Source organism: Colobus angolensis, unplaced genomic scaffold (assembly GCF_000951035.1).
Source record: "Colobus angolensis palliatus isolate OR3802 unplaced genomic scaffold, Cang.pa_1.0 Scaffold8, whole genome shotgun sequence".
Lineage (NCBI taxonomy): Eukaryota > Metazoa > Chordata > Mammalia > Primates > Cercopithecidae > Colobus > Colobus angolensis.
The window spans coordinates 5,864,579-5,875,989 of NW_012121820.1; the positions used below are offsets into that span (position 1 = coordinate 5,864,579).

Consider the following 11,411-nt stretch of genomic DNA (forward strand, 5'->3'; position numbering starts at 1 on the left):
TCACTGCAAACTCCGCCTCCCAGGTTCAAGCGATTCTCCTGCCTCAGCCTCCTGAGTAGCTGGGATTACAGGTGCCTTCCAACACTCCAGGCTAATTTTTTTGTATTTTTAGTAGAGACGGGGTCTCACCATGTTAGCCAAGCTGGTTTCAAACTCCTGACTTCAAGCGATCTGCCCACCTAGGCTTCCCAAAGTGCTAGGATTACAGGCATGAGCCACTGCACCCAGCCAAGACTTTCATCTTCTAATCTGACTGGTTATCATGCATCTTGAGTGGTGTAGTAGCAGTTAGCAGATAACTAAAAGGTTCTGTAATGTAGAATCTAATACATCAATCGTAGAAAACTAAAGTTGGAAAGAACCTGAGATTATGTGTAAAACAAGTGAACTGGTCATTATGAGGGAAATGATGCCAAGATAAGACTACTACTCTTTCTAGTTCCCATCTGGCAACATGTGTTTTCTGGCTTTAAATATGAGAGGTGTTATATCCAAGGCAAAATTAACAAATGTTGATTTTTATACATAAGACAATACAAACCTAAAAACAATTCACTTAAGTTGTTTGGTTTTTAAGCAATCATTGCTTTATAAGATTTCTATGAATTTGGTTCATATTTTAATTAGAAGGCATGAATGCAGAATTTATAATCAAAATGTTTACCTTTAAACTTTAGAAATTTAATTTCAAAATAAACTGAAGGAGAAATATAAATACAGTTATTACAACTAACAATGTCATTCTTATGCCAGTAATTCTTTTTCCATACTAATTCTCTAATAAGGTTATAACAGAACTTTAGAAATTAGAATTTTAGGAAAATGTTTATATAAAGGCACTTGATAATTATCCTGGCTTAGTAATGCTTTCATTCCTTCACCAAACTTTGTAATGTTCTTATTTTAACTAACATGACACAAAAACTGGTTTTAAAATTTTCCATGAAGTTAAATCCATCAACTCAAGAGGAGGTACTCCAAAGAGTTAATTTCCAAGACAATGAATGATACCACAGTCTGGGATTCCAAAGTCTTGATTTTAAAACATCTGTGGTGGCCGGGTGCAGTGACTCATGCCTGTAGTCCCAGCACTTTGAGAGGCCAAGGCGGGTGGAGCACCTGAGGTCAGGAGGTCAAAACCAGCCTGGCCAACATGGTAAAACCCCATCTCTACAAAACACAAAAAATTAGCAGGGACATGGTGGCAGGCGCCTGTAAACCCAGCTACTTGGGAGGCTGAGGCAGGAAAATCGCTTGAACCTGGGAGGCAGAGGTTGTAGTGAGAGGAGATCATACCATTGCACCCCAGCCTGGGCAACAAGAGCAAAACTCTGTCTCAAAAAAACAGTCTGTCATTAGAATTAAATTTTTCTGTTGAGTAACCACAGACATACTTTCACTGCTGGAAGAATGTCATCTAAAAAGTTAGTTCAAGGTATTACTGACTTAAAATCTTCAACTGAAAACCATTTTTTAAATGAGAAGAACTTCAATTTTCTGCAATTTGACAATGTTGTTAATTAAGTAGCATCCCCTACCAGGACCACCACTCACACCAGTAACAGTATGAACATTTTAAATGACAGCAACTTATTAGAATATAAAGTTAACTGAATTATGGAAAGAAAATGGTCTGTAGTTTGTAAATAATCGAGTTAGGTTCTAATTTCAGTTTTGCCACAAACTAGGTATATAACTTTAATAAACCTGTTACATTTTCTGAAGCCTCTATCAACCCCAACACAGGGCTGTAGAAATGAAACAAGAGGTAAAAGTATTTCACTGTTGAATAGTGCTTAGAAATTGAGTTGGCAGAGAAAGTCACTGAACTTGAAGGGATATCAAAAGAATTATCCAATTTGAAGAAGAGAAAGAAAAAAGACTGAAGAAAAATGGGTAGAACCTTAAGGACTTATAAAAATATCAAATGGTCGGCTGGGCATGGTGGCTCACACTTCTAATCCGAGCACTTTGGGAGGCTGAGGCAGGGGGATCACCTGAGGTCAGCGGTTCAAGACCAGCCTGGCCAACATGGCGAAACCCCATCTCTACTAAAAATACAAAAAAAAATTAGCCGGGTGTGGTGGCAAGCACCTGTAATCCCAGCTACTCAGGAGGCTGAGGCAGGAGAATCACTTGAACCCATGAGACAGAGGTTGCAGTGAGCTGAGAGAGCACCATTGCACTCCAGCCCGGGGAACAAGAACGAAACTCCACCCCAAAAAAAAAGAAAGTCAAATGGTCTAACAAGTATGATTGGAGTCCCAGAGGAAGGATAATTAAATTGAAGCAGAAAAAGTACTTGAAGAATGGCCAAAACTTTCCATATTTGATGAAAACACAAATTTACAAATCCAAGAAGCTCAAAGAATACCATGCAGGATAAATACAAAGAAAACTAGACCTAAATACATAGTCAAACTATTTTAAACCAAACATAAAAAGAGAATCTTAAAAGCATCCACAAGAAAAAAAGACCACACATACTGAGAACAAGATTAAAAATCACCTCTTCAAAAAAAGGGGCGGGGGGGTGGTTACAACACAACAGAACAACATCTTTAAACTGCTGAAATAAAAAAATCATCAACCCAGAATTTTCTATCCAGTGAACCAAACCTTCAAAAATAGAGTGAAATAGAGACATTTTCAGATAAATAAAAGTTGAGACAATTAGTGACAAACAATTCTGGAAATGAAATTATATCCTTCAGGCCAAAGGGAAAGGGGGCATTAGATGAAAATGCACATCTATAAAGATGAAGGAAGAGTACCAGAAATGTCTTACTGTCAAATGGGTGACGGCTTCTGCTACTCTCTGTCTTCCCTTGAGGACGCATATGCTATAATTTGTCTTCAAAGGACAGTCGAAGATTCTCATGGAAAAGACTATACAAAGTACCTTTAAATACCAATAATTTACAAAACACTCTGGATAATGAATTACTGAGCTAACATTTTTAAGTTTTAAAACTATACCAAAGGACAAAATGTCTGGGTATCTTATACATCTAAGCAGACAACTTAAAAGTGACTACAGAATAAGACTAAGAAAAACAGAATTAACTGCACAGGACTAAATGAACTAGAGAGAGAAATTTAACCAGTGATTTGTTTCAGACTATGGTTTTTTTCTTTTGATTTTTTGTTTTTTATCTTGAGCCACAATCTTACTCTATTTCCCAGGCTGGAGTGCAATGGTGAGATCTCGACTCACTGCAGCCTCTGCCTCCCGGGTTCAAGTGATTCTTGTGCCTCAGCCTCCCAAGTAGCTGGGATTACAGGCACTCGCCACCATTCCCGGCTAATTTTTATGTTTTTAGTAGAGAGGGATTTCACCATGTTGGTCAGGCTGGTCTTGAACTCCTGACCTCAGGTGATCCACCTGCCTCAGCCTCCCAAAGTGCTGGGATTACAGGCGTGAGCCACCATACCCAGCCGTTTTTTGCTTTGTTTTGAGGCAGGGTCTTGGTCGCTTGCCCAGGATGGAGTGCGATGGTGCAATCACGGTTCACTGAGGCATCAGCCTCCCAGGGTCAAGCGATCCTCCCACCTCAGCTTCCCCAGCAGCTGGGACCACAGGCATGTGCCACCATGCCCAGTTAATGTTTTTATTTTTTATTTTTGTAGAGATGGGGTCTCACTATATTGCCCAGGCTGGTGTTATTTTTTAATACTCTGTTTTCTGATGGCTATAGGAGGAAGCCCTTTTCCTTTCTTCTTCATCTACCTCTAGCTCACAATTTAATATGTTATGTTTTTGTAGGAAAATTTTTAAATGGCATTTGAGTGTGGTGGCGCATGCCTGTAGTCCTAGCTACTCAGGAGGCTGAGGCAGGACTGCTTGAGCCCAGGAATTCAAGATTGCAATGAGCCACGATCAAGAGAGTAAGACCCCGCCTCAAAATAAAGTAAAAATTGAGTCTATTTTTCATGTTAATAACGTTATTTGCATATGCTTAATCAAATTCCATCAGGACAAAGGTAAATAAAATTTACCAGAATGACTGGACAAATCATTGTACAATCAAGGTCATATACTATGTGTTATAATTAAGAAGGATATAATGATATAATGTCACATAATTATAATGGTTTGACAAGTCCAGCAATATAACAAAGACAGTAGGGCAGGACACAGTGGCTCGTACCTGTAATCCCAGCACCAACACTTCGGGAAACCAACGCAGGGGGATTATTTGAGCCCAGGAGTTCAAGACCAGCCTAGGCAATATAGTGATGCCTCACTTCCACAAAAAAATGTCAATAAACATCTTATAAATTAAAAAATGTTTTTAAAAGAAAACAAAGATTGTATATTACACAAGAAGTCAATGCCTATGGGCCTGGTACCTGTTCTTTGTTTACAGGAACTAGCTTCACAGATGGAAGGTCACCTAGTGGCAGCCAATGACTCAGTAAATTTAGGGAACCTGGACAAGAGATGACTTCATCCAAATTCTTAAGTATTCCAAGTAAAATCTGGTAGAGAGGGTATTGTATTTGCTTCCTAGTTTCAAGATCAAAGAACAAATAAAAGAGACATTAAAAGTTCAAGTCAGTCAGGCGCAGTGGCTCATGCCTATAATCCCAGAACTTTGGGAGGTCAAGGAGGGTGATCACCTGAGCCAGGAGTTTGAGACCAACCTGGACAACATGGCAAAACCCCGTCACTACTTAGAAAAAAAAATTAGCTGGGCATAGTAGCGGGCACCTGTAATCCTAGCTACTCAGGAGGCCGGGGCAGGAGAATCACTTGAACCGGGGAAGCAGAGATTGCAGTGAGCTGACAGTGCGCCACTGCACTTCAGCCTGAGTGACAGAGCGAGACTCTGTCTCAAATAAATAAATACAGTCCTGTAATCAGACAACATATATGGGCATAAGGATGGCACTGAATAGAGGCCGGAGACTTTGGCAAATATGGTCAATTAATCAAGTTACCAAAGCAAACCAAGAAAAAAGGAACATCTTTTTTACAAATAGCTCTGGAACTGGATATCTATAATCTAATCAAAAGTTGGTCCTCTGGCTGGGCGCAATGGCTTATACCTGTAACCCACACACTTTGGGAGGCCAAGGCAGGTGGATCACCTGAGGTCAGGAGTTTGAAACCAGCCTGGCCAACATGGTAAAAAACCGTCTCTACTAAAAAAAATACAAAAATTATACAGGCATGGTGTTGGGCACCTGTAATACCAGACACTTGGGAGGCTGAGGCAGGAGAATTCCTTGAACCCAGGAGGCAGCGATTGCAGTGAGCCGAGATTGTACCACTGTACTCCAGACTGAGAGACAAGAGCCAAACTCTGTCTTTAAAAAAAAAGGTATATTTTATGTTCTGTAAATGTTACTACAATTAAAATGAATGGGAAAGATCTCTTTGGCATGACAGGGCATTATTTCCAGGAGATATCAGTTAAGTAAGGGAAAAAGCAAAGTGCAAAAGAGTATATACAGTATGCTATCTTTTGTATAAAAAATAAATAAAACATACAGATATCATTAAAAAAAAGAAACAGGAAGGATAAGACAGAAAACGTTTACGTCTGTTACCTAAGAAAACTGAAGAAAAATGGCATGGAAGAGATACAAAAGCAATGTATGCCTTTTGTATAATTCTGACTTTTGAAAGCATGTTATTATTCTATACATTACAAAAATAGAAATCAGAATGAGAGGCAGCATAAGCAAACAAGTAAATAAACTTAATTTTGTTTCAAATGAATACCTTAACTAGATTATACAGAAAGTAAGGTAGGAAGTAAAAGTGGGGTGGAAGTCGGGCGTGGTGGCTCACTCCTGTAATCCCAGCACCTTGGGAGGCAGAGGCAGGCGTATTGCCTGACATCAGGAGTTGGAGACCAGCCTGGGCTGGTGAGACCCTATCTCTATTAAAGATATACAAATTAGCTGGGTGTGGTGGCACACATCTGTAGTCACAGCTACTCAGGAGGCTGAGGCAGAAGAATCGCTTGAACCCAGAAGGCAGAGGTTGCAGTGAGCCAAGATGGCGCCACTGCACTCCAGCCTGAGCAACAGAGCAAGACTGTCTCAAAAACAAAACAAAACAAAACAAAAAACAGTGGGGTGGAGAAGGGGTATGGAGGGCTAATCCAAGCAATTTAAATTTTAACTATTTACTCTCTGTCTGGGAGGTGGAGAAGAATTACAGACAAATGCTCCACTCATTTTCAGTTTGTTTATTGTAGTGAAATGAAAAAATCAATTCTGAAATTATTTTAGATGTATTAGGGGATTAGGCAAATGAGTAAACGTACCACATAATAAGAAGGGACATAAAAATAAAAAATGGGGTACAAAGAACCCTGTAGACATGGAATAAAGAGGTACATACTGATATAAACTCATGATTTCTAAAATATGTATATCAATGTTTCAATGAACACGTGTGCAGTCAGCCCTCTGTATCCATGGATTCTGCATCCACAGATCAAAAATACTCAAAAAATAAATTTTAAAAAACAATACAATAAAATACAAATTAAACAATACAGTTTAACAATAACCTACACAGTATTTACTCTCTGTTACATTCTTGTAAGTAATCTAGAGATGATTTAAAGCATACAAGAAATTGAACATGGGTTACGTGCAAATACAATTGCTACTTTATAGTTTAAAGAACTTGAGCATCAGCAGATTTTGGTGCACACAAAGGGTCTTAGACCCAGTCACCCTCAGGTATGAAGGGATGACTGTATGAGTATGTATATGTATGTGTATGTGTATAAGCATGCATATTATTTCCTAGCTCTATCCACTAAAAAGGCCAAGATGAGAAAACAGCCCAGAATTAGTGAGGATACCTAGCACTCAAGAGAGATCCTGGTCTCTAAAACTTTTTTATTCCCCACAAGGACACAGCGGCCCACTTACAGGAGCTTCACTAGCCAAACTTCTAGGACAATTTGAGCACTAAAATAATTAAGCAGGGTAAGTGAATCACAAACCATTCAAAAAATAGGAATTCATGAATCCATAACCAATACATAGGGCTACTGATTACAGAACACAGCCAAGAGCTGACAGGTAATGTGAAAGGAATGCTGGAAAGAAAAAAATGACCATTTTGCAATCATCACAATAAAAGGCTGGATCAGACAAGAGTCAATGAATTCTAGAAGAAACTGTGAAAAGAATCAGAATATCTACATTGTTTCCCCACAGGCTGTCTACTGCTTGGCAAAAGAGAGGGTGAAAAAACCATACAGTAGAGAAATCTGGCAACACCTTGGCCAAGGGATCAAAATTTACATCACAATAAGGGACAGATGGACGTCATATGACTCCATCTCAGAGTATCACATTACCGATGTCGTATTCCTGCCAAGAATATGTAACATCTTCATCTAATCACAAGGAAATTTCAGACCAACATAAAATGAAGAACATCTCCATTGAAGAGAGTAAGGGGGTTAGGGAAGGGTTGTGTTCTCAAAAATGCCAATGTCATAAGAGATAAAGAAAGGCTGTGAAAATATCCCAGGAAAAAAGAGGCTAAAGAGAAATAATAACTGAATGCAGAACCTGACCCCAGACTGCAGTCTATACGGGAAGCATAGAAAATGCTACAAGAGACTTTCTTAGGTCAACTGACAAAACTGGAGTATGGGCGAAAGATTTCATCGATGTCCATTTATGAAGTTATTAACTGTACCATGGTTATATAAAAGAATTACCCTATTTTTGTAGGAATACAACAGAAGTATTAGGGGAAAGAAGCAAAACATATGTAACTCACCCTCAAACGGTTAAAAAAAAATTGTGTGTTTATGTTTATGTGTATAGAAAGAGGAAAGAGAGTAGGACGGCACAAATACAAATAATAAAGCAAGTGGGTCAGTCTGGATAAAGGATATCCAGATGTTCTTTACACTGTATTTTTGCAACTTTTGTAAATGTATACTTCCAAATAAAAGGAATTAAAAAAAAAAAAAAATTGGCCGAGCACAGTGGTTCACACCTATAATCCCAGCACTTTAGGAGGCCAAGGCGGGTAGATCACCTAAGGTCAGGAGTTCAAGACCAGCCTGGCCAACATGGTGAAACCCTGTCTCTACTAAAAATACAGAAATTAGCCAGGCATGGTGGCGGGTGCCTGTAATCCCAGCTACTCGGGAGGCTGAGGCAGGAGAATCACTTGAACCCAGGAGGTGGAGGTTGCAGTGAAACAAGATTGCGCCACCACACTCCAAGCTGGGTAACAAGGCAAGACTCTGTCTCAACAACAACAACAAAAAAGAAACCTGTGGAGATAGTTCTCTGCCATGTTCAGAAGAATGGGTATATATCACAATTTACTGAGGGATTTCATAGGGAAATTACAAGACCTAAAGCTGGTAACTTGGATAGATTCTCAGATAAACTACCATTGGAAATGTCAGAGAAGGGAGTTTGTACTTTTTTTTTCTGTAAGCCAAGGAAAGGTAGCACAAAACTTAGAGCACAACATAAGCTTGGCTAAAAGTATAAATTTAGGAAAATCTTCTAGCAAAACTTTGAGTGGACAAGGAAGCAGTAGAGACAAGGACAAACACCCTCATGAAATTATGGGGTCCTGGCCTCGGAAGCTAAAATTAGGAACAGAAAGTGCAACAAATACAGGACATATGAAAATAGAAAGCCAGATAAAGCCTGCTTACCAAATGTATCAGAGTATGGTGGGATTCAAAGACAACTCAGATTTCAAACCTAGCTAACCAAGAAAATGACGGGATTACTAAAAGAAATTTAGCTAAGCAAAGCATGATTGCTTTCTCGGCAACCAGGCAGCTTTTTCTATTCTCATTTTTCCTATTCTGATATAATATTAAAAGTTAAGAAAAGGGGCCAGACGCAGTGGCTCACGCCTATAATCCCAGCACTTTAGGCCAAGGCAGGCACATCACTTGAGGCCAGGAGTTTCAGCCTGGCCAACATGGTGAAATCCCATCTCTACCAAAAATACAAAACTTAGCCGGATGTAGCAGTGCACGCCTATAATCCCAGCTACTTGGGAGGCTGAGGCATGAGAATTGCCCAGGAGGCAGAAGCTGCAGTAAGCCGAGATCACACCACTGCACTCCAGCCTGGGTGACAGAGGGAGACTCTGTCTCAAAAAAATAAAATAAAATGTTAAGAAAGGGGTTAGATGAAATGTTATTTGCCGCACAAGCAATTTGGGGAAATTTGTCTTCACAAGGTGAAATAGTAAATATAAGTTGGGGCTAATTCAGATGTTTGACTAAATGCCATTAAAATATTCACACATAAGGAGGGAGAATTTCTTCTCTTCCCCCAAAATTATGTTTGTATAGGTATGTATATACATATATATGAATACCATCACCCCTTGTATGACACATTGGAATTGCACTTGTTCTGTTACATGCAGATTTTTCTCTACTTCTGCCATGCCTAAGACATTAGGACCAACATTTCCTCTTCTTTCTCCTCCTCCTCAAGCCTACTCAACCTCACAAGAAGAATGAAGACCTTTATGATGATCCACTTAATGAATAATATATATATTTTCTCTTCCTTGTGACTTTTTTTTTTTTTTTTTAGGGATAAGTCTCGCTCTGTTGCCCAGGCTGGAGTACAGTGGCATGATCTCAGCTCACTACAACCTCCACCTCCAGGGTTCAAGTGATTCTCCTGCCTCAGCTTTTTGAGTAGCTGGGATTACAGGCACACGCCACCAGGCCTGGCTAATTTTTGTATTTTTACAAAAATGACCATGTTGGCCAGGCTGGTCTCAAACTCCTAACCTCAGGTGATCCACCCACCTTGGCCTCCCAAAGTGCTGGGATTACAGGCATGCGCTACCGCGTCCGACCATGACTTTCATTTTTAATTATTTATTTATTTACTTATTTTCTAGAGACAAGGTTTCATACTGTTGCTCATGCTGAAGTGTAGTGGTGCAATCATAGCTCACAGCAGCTTCAAATTCCTGAGATCAAGCAATCTCCCACCTCAGCCTCCTAAGGTAGCTAGGACTACAAGTGCACACCACCTTGCTGGCTAAGTCTGTGCGAGTTTTGTAGAACTGGGGATGTTGCTATGTTGTTCAGGCTGGTCTCCAACTCCTGGCCTCAAGTGATCCTCCCGTGTCCAACCCCCAAAGTGCTGGGATCATAGTTGTGAGCATATGAGTGAGCTACCAAGCCCAGCCTCCTTACAATTTTCTTCTTTTTTTCTATTTCTTTTTTTTCTTTTTGGATACAGGGTTTCATTCTGTTGCTCAGGCTAGAGTGCAGTGGCACAATCACAGCTCAGGTGCAGCCTCAACCTCATGGGCACAGGCAGTCCTCCCACCTCAGTCTCTCTAGTGCCAGGGACTAAGGCACAAGCCACTATGGCCAGCTTTTGCATTTTCTGTAGAGATAGGGTTTCGCTGTATTGCCCAGACTGTTCTCCAACTCCTAGACTCAGGTGATCTAACCACCTTAGCCTCTCAAAGTGCTAGGATTATAAACATGAGCCACCGCACTCAGCCATGATTTTCTTAATAACATTTTCTTTTCTCTAGCTTACTTTATTATAGGAATACAGGATATAATACATATAACATACAAAATATGTGTTAATCAGCTGTTTATATTATCAGTAAGGCTTCTAGGCAAGAGGAGGCTATTAGTAGTTAAGTTTAGGGGGAGTCAAAAGTTCTGCACATTTTTTTACTGAATCAGTGTCCCCAGTCCTCAGTTATTCAAGGGCCAAGTGTATATATATACATATGTATTCACTCAAGTACTCTAAACTCATTCAAGGGCCAAGTGTATATATATACATATGTATTCACTCAAGTACTCTAAACTCATTCAAGGGCCAAGTGTATATAAATACATACGTATTCACTCAAGTACTCTAAGCTCATTCATTTAATAATCATTAAAGAGAAAAACTTGAAGCATAAAGTTTTAATTAAATCATATATTAAAGAGGAGGGTAGTATCTTCAGAAGGTTGAAGACAAAAAATTACAAAGGATCAAATCAAAGTCAAGCTGAATTACCTGGCTAACCCGTCAAAGGATGTCCAAGCAGTTTATTTTTATTGGTCTCTGAGTCCACCATCCAGCAAGTATTTTGATCCTGAGGACAAAAAAAAAAGAAGAGGGATTGAATTTTACTGTCTTTTCTTCATTTAAGCATTATGATTAGTCACTCACAAATTAAGTCTTCCGGCCGGGCATGGTGGCTCATGCCTGTAATCCCAGCACTTTGGGAGGCAAGGCAGGCAGACCATTTGAGGTCAGGAGTTCAAGGCTGGCCTGGCCAACATGGCAAAACCCCAACTCTACTAAAAATACAGAAATTAGCCAGGCGACGTGGTGTGCGCCTGTAATCCCAACTATTCGGGAGGCTGAAGCAGGAGAATCACCTGAACCTGGGAGGTAGAGGT

The 11,411-nt window shown here is 39.8% G+C and overlaps 1 protein-coding gene across 4 annotated transcripts in view; it reads right to left on the reverse strand.

Moving 5' to 3' along the window:
- NCOA3 (nuclear receptor coactivator 3) overlaps nucleotides 1-11,101 on the reverse strand; it is a 75,604-nt gene extending 64,503 nt beyond the window's left edge. For all 4 annotated transcript variants that reach the window (XM_011928839.1, XM_011928838.1, XM_011928837.1 and 1 more), the window contains exon 1: nucleotides 11,023-11,101. The gene's annotated coding sequence lies outside the window, so the exon portion shown is untranslated. The remainder of the gene's footprint in view (nucleotides 1-11,022) is intronic.
- Nucleotides 11,102-11,411: the final 310 nt, after the last annotated feature.